This window comes from Scyliorhinus torazame, chromosome 11 (assembly GCF_047496885.1).
Source record: "Scyliorhinus torazame isolate Kashiwa2021f chromosome 11, sScyTor2.1, whole genome shotgun sequence".
NCBI lineage: Eukaryota > Metazoa > Chordata > Chondrichthyes > Carcharhiniformes > Scyliorhinidae > Scyliorhinus > Scyliorhinus torazame.
The window spans coordinates 12,543,067-12,553,996 of NC_092717.1; positions in this window are offsets into that span (position 1 = coordinate 12,543,067).

Here is a 10,930-nt window from a genome sequence, read left to right on the forward strand (position 1 = left end):
GCAGATTCTATACTTCAAAGTCGAGGTTGTCACTCCCCTGTGTAACACTGAGAGAGTGCGACACTGTTGGAGTTGCCATCTTTCAGATCAGACTCTGTCTCGGGCGGATGCACTATTCTGAAGACGAGCGAGGGAGTTATTCCCGGTCTGCTGGGCAATAACTATCACCCAACTAACTTCACTAAAACAGATGATTTGGTCATTATCACCATTGAGGTTCGTGGGAGCTTGCTGTGTGCAAATTGGTCATTGGGCATTTCCTACGTTACAGCAGTGACTGTTACACCACCCTGGGCAAATGCACGGTCAATTCCAGCCCCACGTGCCACAAAGTCACAACACAAGTGAATTAACCAATAATTCTTGTAAGAATTCCTGTAGTCTTTGGCACTTGGCTGCCCAATAATTACAGTCACCAGGTATGTAAGTTGAAACACAATTACTGTTTATTTATAACAAGAATTAACATTAAATATACAATAATTAAAAATGGATAACAACAAGCTGATAACTGTTACTCCTTTAACTGGCCCACCCTCTACCCACACACACACAAGACAGACAAACACAGAGGGGGAAAAATAATAAGAATGAAGGTCAAAAGATAAGTCTTTGTTTGAAATGGTGGTTCTTTAGCTCACTTTCCTCACAGCATTCCGGTTGATCAAAGCCTCTCGTTTACACCTGGGAATGGACTTCCTTGCACAGTTATTCATTCAGGATCCCTACAGGCTACAAAATGCAGCACTTACACGCAGCAGGCTTTCTTTTTTAAAAAATTAATGGGCAATTTAGCGTGGCCAATCCACCTACTCTGCACATCTTTGGGTTGTGGGGGTGGGACCCACACAGACACGGGAGAATGTGGAAATTCCACACGGACAGTGACCTGGGGCCGGGATCGAACCAGGGTCCTTGGCGCTGTGAGGCAACAGTGCTACCCACTGCGCCACCGTGCTGCCCCAGCAAAGTAAAAGAAAGGGGGAATAAACAGGAACAAACAGGAAGTGTCCTTACATGACACTAATTGCTTAATTAGCTGTAAAGCACTTTGGCACATGCTGAAATTGCAGAGAATCGCCCACTCTCAATGTACTGGTGGTTACCATTGAAACAAAACCGAACTGGGCCAGCTACTGGAGGGTGAGGTAGTGACGCACTGGGTTGTCACTGGACTAGTAACCCAGGGACCAAGGGCAATGCTCTGGGGATCTGGGTTCAAATCCCACCCGAGCAAATGGTGAAATTTGAATCAAATAATGAAATTGTCAAATTTTGTAAAAACCCATCCTTTCGGGAAGGTGCTTGGTTGAGTCCTCAGCATGCATGGAGAAGCTGATGCTATACTGCAAAGCCGAGGATTGAGATCTTTGCCATTCATCCTTCGTGCTCGGTATGATTTGACTAATGGAGTGGTTCCCCCCCCCACACTCTATTCCCATTAATTCCAGTTTTACTTGGGACTCCATGATTCTTGGGTCACTCTCACCTCATCTCATGAATTCAGCTCTTTACTGCACGTTTGGACTGAGGCTTTCATGATTTCCCCCCCCCACCCCCGACATCACTGTGGCATTTGTGCAGTTATTACATACACACGCTGGTAATTGATTGAAGCCCACCCAGATTTATTTAGTACAGCTGACGGAGAGAGTTTTAATTCCATTAGCCCAGCCTGGATTTGAGTCCACGTGGCTGAAATGTAAAGCCAGACCATAACCCACCGTGCTGTTCCAGATCTCCAAGATGATTATAGCTTTGAAGGGCAGGTCAATCTTTCCCTTTTGCGAAAAGAACAATTACAGTTTGACAATTTAAAATTAATTCCCTTTGTCAAAGCAAGCTCGGTTTGGGCCTATTCCTGTGCTGTCACGTCGATGTCATTCCATCGAGTCTTGGGGAGGTGAGTTGTTTGGAGGTTGGTGGGAATCTCCTGTTTCCTGAACTTCACCTCTCCATGTTGGAAAGGAGAGGGGCAAAGCGGTTCAGAGTACTTAGGGACAAGGCACCTGGCGGCATGGCCCCCATTGTTGGAGTGAAGGAAATCGGGGATGTGCAAGAGGCCGGAATTGGAGGATCATAGAGATCTCGGAGGGTTGTAGGGCAGGAGGAGGACACAGAGATAGGGAACTGAGATGTCGTGTACCAGTGTAGGGTTACACATGTTTAAAGGCACATCTACTGGTCTTTCAGCTGGATGGATAGGCAAGGCGTTCATGTTGCAGCCCTGGACAGATAGGCCGTACTCCTTTGCTTGCTGAGGACCAGTGAATATAGGTGAATACTCCGAATTCAACATATTAATGGGCGGCACGGTAACACAGTGGTTCGCACTGTTGCTTCACAGCACCAGGGTCCCAGGTTCGATTCCCGGCTTGGGTCACTGTCTGTGCGGAGTCTGCACGTTCTCCCCGTGTCTGTGTGGGTTTCCTCCGGGTGCTCCGGTTTCCTCCCACGAGTCCCGAAAGACATTAGGTGAATTGGACATTCTGAATACTCCGTCTGTGTACCTGAACAGGTGCCGGAATGTGGCGACTAGGGGCGTTTGCGCAGTAACTTCATTGCAGTGTTAATGTAAGCCTACTTGTGACACTAATAAAGATTATTATTATTATGTGCCAATGTCAGCAGAGGCAAGAGCATCAAAAAAAATCTGTGTGCGTCTCAGCAAACTCAGTCTAGTTTAACAGTGGTGGAGGCAGAGCAGAAACAGCAAATTTATGAAAAGATGTGCAAGGAAGAAGCTGCATTAGTATTGTGTGGGGTCAGTAGACATTATTACCACAGGGAGTCATTTCAAAGCACATAGTGCTAGTTAGCAGAATCTGAACAAAGTACACAAGTGGGCTGCTCCTGATTTTTAATTTCCTTCCAGTTATAACATTAAAAACAAATCGATTGAGCTTCCAGGCTTTCCTTTGGTAAATTTATCAATTAATTTATAATGGCGGAGCACGTTTTTATGTAAAGAAAATTACAATTTATCGTAATAAATTGAGCGCTGCACTGTCAGAGGGTCGGTACTGAGGGAGTGCCGCACTGTCAGAGGGTCGGTACTGAGGGAGTGCTGCACTGTCAGAGGGTCAGTACTGAGGGAGTGCTGCACTGTCAGAGGGTCGGTACTGAGGGAGTGCTGCACTGTCAGAGGGTCAGTACTGAGGGAGTGCTGCACTGTCAGAGGGTCGGTACTGAGGGAGTGCCGCACTGTCAGAGGGTCAGTACTGAGGGAGTGCCGCACTGTCAGAGGGTCAGTACTGAGGGAGTGCCGCACTGTCAGAGGGTCAGTGCTGAGGGAGTGCCGCACTGTCAGAGGGTCAGTACTGAGGGAGTGCCGCACTGTCAGAGGGTCAGTACTGAGGGAGAGCTGCACTGTCAGAGGGTCAGTACTGAGGGAGTGCTGCACTGTCAGAGGGTCAGTACTGAGGGAGGGCCGCACTGTCAGAGGGTCAGTACTGAGGGAGTGCTGCACTGTCAGAGGGTCAGTACTGAGGGAGTGCCGCACTATCAGAGGGTCAGTACTGAGGGAGTGCTGCACTATCAGAGGGTCAGTACTGAGGGAGTGCTGCACTGTCAGAGAGTCAGTACTGAGGGAGTGCCGCACTGTCAGAGAGTCAGTACTGAGGGAGTGCTGCACTGTCAGAGGGTCAGTACTGAGGGAGTGCTGCACTGTCAGAGGGTCAGTACTGAGGGAGTGCCGCACTATCAGAGGGTCAGTGCTGAGGGAGTGCCGCACTGTCAGAGGGTCAGTACTGAGGGAGTGCCGCACTGTCAGAGGGTCAGTACTGAGGGAGAGCTGCACTGTCAGAGGGTCAGTACTGAGGGAGTGCTGCACTGTCAGAGGGTCAGTACTGAGGGAGGGCCGCACTGTCAGAGGGTCAGTACTGAGGGAGTGCTGCACTGTCAGAGGGTCAGTACTGAGGGAGTGCCGCACTATCAGAGGGTCAGTACTGAGGGAGTGCTGCACTATCAGAGGGTCAGTACTGAGGGAGTGCTGCACTGTCAGAGAGTCAGTACTGAGGGAGTGCTGCACTATCAGAGGGTCAGTACTGAGGGAGTGCCGCACTGTCAGAGGGTCAGTACTGAGGGAGTGTGCACTGTCAGAGGATCAGTACTGAGGGAGTGCTGCACTGTCAGAGGGTCAGTACTGAGGGAGTGCCGCACTGTCAGAGGGTCAGTACTGAGGGAGTGCTGCACTGTCAGAGGGTCAGTACTGAGGGAGTGCCGCACTGTCAGAGGGTCAGTATTGAGGGAGTGCCGCACTGTCAGAGGGCCAGTACTGAGGGAGTGCCGCACTATCAGAGGGTCAGTACTGGGGGAGTACAGCACTGTCAGAGGGTCAGTACTGAGGGAGTGCCGCACTGTCAGAGGGTCAGTACTGAGGGAGTGCTGCACTGTCAGAGGGTCAGTACTGAGGGAGTGCTGAACTAAGAACAAAGAACAATACAGAACAGGAACAGGTCCTTTGGCCCTCCAAGCCGTCAGAGGGTCAGAACTGAGGGAGTGCTGCACTGTCAGAGAGTCAGTACTGAGGGAGTGCTGCACTATCAGAGGGCCAGTACTGAGGGAGTGCTGCACTGTCAGAGAGTCAGTACTGAGGGAGTGCTGCACTATCAGAGGGTCAGTACTGAGGGAGTGCTGCACTGTCAGAGAGTCAGTACTGAGGGAGTGCTGCACTGTCAGAGAGTCAGTACTGAGGGAGTGCTGCACTATCAGAGGGTCAGTACTGAGGGAGTGCTGCACTGTCAGAGAGTCAGTACTGAGGGAGTGCTGCACAAAGAACAAAGAACAACACAGCACAGGAACAGGCCCTTCGGCCCTCCAAGCCGTCAGAGGGTCAGTACTGAGGGAGTGCTGCACTGTCAGAGAGTCAGTACTGAGAGAGTGCTGCACTATCAGAGGGTCAGTTCTGAGGGAGTGCTGCACTGTCAGAGGGTCAGTACTGAGGGAGTGCCGCACTATCAGAGGGTCAGTGCTGAGGGAGTGCCGCACTGTCAGAGGGTCAGTACTGAGGGAGTGCCGCACTGTCAGAGGGTCAGTACTGAGGGAGAGCTGCACTGTCAGAGGGTCAGTACTGAGGGAGTGCTGCACTGTCAGAGGGTCAGTACTGAGGGAGGGCCGCACTGTCAGAGGGTCAGTACTGAGGGAGTGCTGCACTGTCAGAGGGTCAGTACTGAGGGAGTGCCGCACTATCAGAGGGTCAGTACTGAGGGAGTGCTGCACTATCAGAGGGTCAGTACTGAGGGAGTGCTGCACTGTCAGAGAGTCAGTACTGAGGGAGTGCTGCACTATCAGAGGGTCAGTACTGAGGGAGTGCCGCACTGTCAGAGGGTCAGTACTGAGGGAGTGTGCACTGTCAGAGGATCAGTACTGAGGGAGTGCTGCACTGTCAGAGGGTCAGTACTGAGGGAGTGCCGCACTGTCAGAGGGTCAGTACTGAGGGAGTGCTGCACTGTCAGAGGGTCAGTACTGAGGGAGTGCCGCACTGTCAGAGGGTCAGTATTGAGGGAGTGCCGCACTGTCAGAGGGCCAGTACTGAGGGAGTGCCGCACTATCAGAGGGTCAGTACTGGGGGAGTACAGCACTGTCAGAGGGTCAGTACTGAGGGAGTGCCGCACTGTCAGAGGGTCAGTACTGAGGGAGTGCTGCACTGTCAGAGGGTCAGTACTGAGGGAGTGCTGAACTAAGAACAAAGAACAATACAGAACAGGAACAGGTCCTTTGGCCCTCCAAGCCGTCAGAGGGTCAGAACTGAGGGAGTGCTGCACTGTCAGAGAGTCAGTACTGAGGGAGTGCTGCACTATCAGAGGGCCAGTACTGAGGGAGTGCTGCACTGTCAGAGAGTCAGTACTGAGGGAGTGCTGCACTATCAGAGGGTCAGTACTGAGGGAGTGCTGCACTGTCAGAGAGTCAGTACTGAGGGAGTGCTGCACTGTCAGAGAGTCAGTACTGAGGGAGTGCTGCACTATCAGAGGGTCAGTACTGAGGGAGTGCTGCACTGTCAGAGAGTCAGTACTGAGGGAGTGCTGCACAAAGAACAAAGAACAACACAGCACAGGAACAGGCCCTTCGGCCCTCCAAGCCGTCAGAGGGTCAGTACTGAGGGAGTGCTGCACTGTCAGAGAGTCAGTACTGAGAGAGTGCTGCACTATCAGAGGGTCAGTTCTGAGGGAGTGCTGCACTGTCAGAGGGTCAGTACTGAGGGAGCGCTGCACTGTCAGAGGGCCAGTACTGAGGGAGTGCTGCACTATCAGAGAGTCAGTACTGAGGGAGTGCTGCACTGTCAGGGAGTCAGTATTGAGGGAGTGCTGCACTATCAGAGGGTCAGTACTGAGGGAGTGCTGCACTGTCAGAGAGTCACTACTGAGGGAGTGCTGCACTATCCGAGGGTCAGTACTGACGGAGTGCTGCACTGTCAGAGAGTCAGTACTGACGGAGTGCTGCACTGTCAGAGGGTCAGTACTGAGGGAGTGCTGCACTGTCAGAGGGTCAGTACTGAGGGAGTACCACACTGTCAGAGGGTCAGTACTGAGGGAGTGCTGCACTGTCAGAGGGTCAGTACTGAGGGAGTGCTGCACTATCAGAGGGTCAGTACTGAGGGAGTGCCGCACTGTCAGAGGGTCAGTACTGATGGAGTGCCACACTGTCAGAGGGTCAGTGCTGAGGGAGTGCTGCACTGTCAGAGGGTCAGTACTGAGGGAGTGCTGCACTGTCAGAGGGTCAGTACTAAGGGAGTGCTGCACTGTCAGAGGGTCAGTACTGAGGGAGTGCTGCACTGTCAGAGAGTCAGTACTGACAGAGTGCTGCACTGTCAGAGGGTCAGTACTGAGGGAGGTCTGCACTGTCAGAGAGTCAGTACTGACGGAGTGCTGCACTGTCAGAGGGTCAGTACTGAGGGAGTGCCGCACTGTCAGAGGGTCAGTACTGAGGGAGTGCTGCACTGTCAGAGAGTCAGTTCTGAGGGAGTGCTGCAGTGTCAGAGAGTCAGTACTGAGGGAGTGCTGCACTGTCAGAGAGTCATTTCTGAGGGAGTACAACAGTGTCAGAGGTTGAGAGAGAGCTGCACTGTTGGAGGGTCAGTACAGAATGAAATCAAGGCTCTGTCTGTTGTCTCAAGGCACTATTCTAAAGAAAAACAGTGTCCTGGCCAACATGTCTGCCTTAACCAATATCACAAGGAATGAACAGATTATCTGGTCATATTGCATCGCTCTTTATAGGTCATAATGGGCGGGATTCTGTGACCCTGAGGATCAGCAATTCTGGCCCCTACAGGGGGCCAGCACGGCACTAGAAAGGTTCACGCCGCTCCAGCTGCTGTTCCCGGCGCCAACTGGGCACCGCGGGATCAGCACATGTGCAGTGGCACCGGCGCCAACGCGTGCATGCGCAGTGGCTTCCTTCAATGCGTCGGCCCCGACGCTACATGGCGCGGAAGAAAGGAGACCCCCAGCCAGAGAGGCCGGCCCGCCAATCAGTGGGCCCCAATCGGAGGCCCCCCCCCCACCCCCTTGGGGGGGCAGACGCCCCTCTCTCCCCACAGACCGTCCCTCGACCCTTCCACGCCGCGTTCCCGCTGGCTGAGAGCAGGTGTGGACGGCGCCAGCGGGACTCGGCTTTTTTACGACGGCCGCTCGGCTCATCCCGGGCCGAGAATCGGCTGGCCGGCCGCGTTGAGTGGCCCCCCGACCGGCGTCGCGCCGACCTTGCCGCCGCTATTCTCTGCGGAGAGTCGCGTGCCTGCGTGGCGTGATTCGCGCCGGTCGTGGGGATTCTCCGGCCCGGCCCCGGGCTGAGAGATTCCCGCTAAATGTGTTAGTGCTTTGTGTGAATTAACGGATTGCCACATTCCCTACATCACAATAGTGATTACACGTCACAAGCAGTTCATTGGTTGTAAAATGCTCGGACACACCCTGAGGTTGTGAAACCGGCTATAGAAATGCAAGTTCTAATTTCCCTGTTTGTTTTGTATGAAAGACTGAAACATTAGCTGATTAGAATCCATAGAATCCATAAAATCCCTGCAGTGCAGAAGGAGGTCATTCAGCCCATCGGGTCTCTTCCGACCCTCTGAAAGAGCACTCCACCTATGCCCACTCCCCCGCCCTATCCCCGTAGCCCCGCATTGATCATGGCATAGAACATAGAACATAGAACTTTACAGCGCAGTACAGGCCCTTCGGCCCTCGATGTTGCGCCGACCTGTGAAACCACTCTAAAGCCCATCTACACTATTCCCTTATCGTCCATATGTCTATCCAATGCACGGCTTTGGAGTGTGGGAGGAAACCGACACAGACATGGGAGGACATGTAAACGCCACACAGACATTCTTCATTGACCACTTATTTAACGGCATAAAAGTTAATAAAACATTTTTGTTGATATTACATAATTAGCGTACGAATTAGGAACAGGAGTAGGCCACTCGGCCCCTTGCGCCAGCTCCGCCATTCAATAAGATCCTGGCTGATCTGATTGTGACCACAGCTCCACATTCCCAACTTTCACCACCATGTTCATATGAAGCTATCTGGCTCTGCCGTAAAAAAGAATTCAAAGACTCTGCTTCCACTGCCTTTTGAGGAAGAGAGTTCCAAAGATTCACGGCTCTCTGAGAGAAATGTTTCTTCTTCATCTGTGTCTTAAATGGAGGACGCGCTTTGTGGAACTTAGCGATATCTTCCCTGCTGAATTCAAGTGCCAAGGCTCCATGACTAGCCCTCTCACCTCTGAGTCAAACTGTCAGTGGTTCGAGACCCACTCCCAGATGCCCGAGCACAGACTTGGCCGTCTTTCCAGTGCAGTACAGAGGGAGAGCTGCACTGGCTCAGGTCCTATCTTTTAGATACAACATTAATCAAGAGCTCAGTCTCCCGTCTCAGGTGGATGTTAAAGATCCCTTGGCGCTGTTTGAAGGAAAGCGGAACAATTCTCCCACCATGTGCAACAGTTGTTCTTCAACCAGCATCACTAAAATAAATTAATTACCTGGTCATTTATTGCAGTGTTGCTTGTGTGACCCTGCTGTGCGCAAATTGGCTGATACGATTCAGATGTTAACGCTTTCAAAGTTCTGGTGCTGCTTGAAAAGGTCGATGGTAAAAGAGGTTGAGGTAGACAAAGAACAATCTTTCGAAAGAGCCTCGCAAACTGGATGAGGATTAACACGGAGCTCCATGAAGAGAGCTGTGTGTCTGAACACCTCCCTCTCAGCAGGTCCTATGCAGCACTTTCCCCATGGCGACGTGTTTAAGCTGGTACCTCACGGAACCAGGCTAAACTACAGGAGACGCAGAGGAGCCTGCTGGGCATTCAGGGTCACTGGTATGTTGTTCCACTCTGGTGCCCCCAATCCCAGCTATGGGCAAATAGCCCCACTGCCTTATGGGTGGCTTGGGAGAGAGGATGGCGAAGGGAAATTCAGACAGGAGTTCTATAAGCGGATAATCTGTCATCTATTGGTCAGTGTTCCTGAAACTCCTGCGGCAGAGCTGGTATCCAAACAATAGTGGATTTGTCCTATCCTTTGGGACAGTGCTACAGGCGGAATTCTCCAATAATGGGGCTATGTCCCCACGCCCGTGATAAAATGGGTGTGAAGCATTCTGGACTATCCTGGAGAAAGTCCAGAGTGATTCTCCGTTTTGCATCGGCCAGCAGGGCCCCAGAGTGCTTCTCGCAGCTCTGGCTGCTGATATGGGGCCCTGCACTTCCGGCCGCGATTCTGCGCATGCGTGCGGCGGCCGCCTGTGGTGGCAGCCCGCGCAACATGGCAGACCCACATCGCGGGCCGTCCTGACAACATACCCCCCCCCCCCCCCACGGGATTGCACGTGCCTGCCGATCGGTTGCCCCCCGATCGCGAGCCTAGCCATTCTGGAGGCCCCCCCCCCACCGGTGATGGATCCCCCCCCGCCCCCCCCCCCACCAGGGCAGCCGTGGGCTGAGTCCGCAGCCGCCACTCCGATGTCCCGACGGATGGAACCATGAGTGAACCATGCCGCCGGGAACTCAGCCAGTTGTCGGCGGAGAATCGCTGCAGGGGCCTCTTTCAATGGCCCCCGACTGGCGCCGCATTGACCGCACGCAATTGGCGGTGATTCTCTGGTTCCCGGAGAATCGCGGGAGCAGTGTCGGACCCGATCGCGGGTCTGACTTTCATACTCCGCCCCCGCGCTGAGCGTGATTGCGGAGCAGAGGCTCGGAGAATCCCGGCCCTGATGCTTGGGCAACTCATGGCCTCCATACTATTGGCCCAGTCCTGCATCTGGGACGGGACATTCTATTTTTTAGTTTACATTGGCACAATACGGGGCATCCAGATGTTGTTGGTTGCCAGCTGTATCTTGGTAGCATTTCCGGACTCTGAGTCAGGAGGATGTAGATGTAAGTCCCTCCCCAGGGGTTGAGCACAACGAACCAAGCCTTCAAGCCAAAACTCCAGTTGAGTACCGCATGTGTGCTGCATTGTCAGAAGTACAGTTTTGTGTCGAGCCCACGGCCCAATCTACCCCATCCAGTGGACATGAAGGATGTGGTGGCATCATTTTGCAGAAGAGCGGGGCAGTAATCCCAGGTCGCCAGTCCTAGATTTATCCCCCAATCAACATCACAAAAAACGGGTTATCTGGTCATGATCAAATTGCTGTCTGTGGAATCTTCCTGTGCACAAATTAGCTGCTGTGTTTCCTGCATTACAAGAAGTGCTTTATTGGCTGTGAAGTGCTTCGAGATGCCCGCTGCTTGTCAAAGGTGCTGTCATAAAAAACAAGGTGGCACAGTGGTTAGCACTGCTGCTTCACAACTCCAGGGTCCTGGGTTCGATTCCCAGCTTGGGTCACTGTCTGTGCGGAGTCTGCATGTTCTCCCCTTGTATGCGTGGGTTTCCTACGGGTGCGCCAGTTTCCTCCCACAAGTCCTGAAAGAC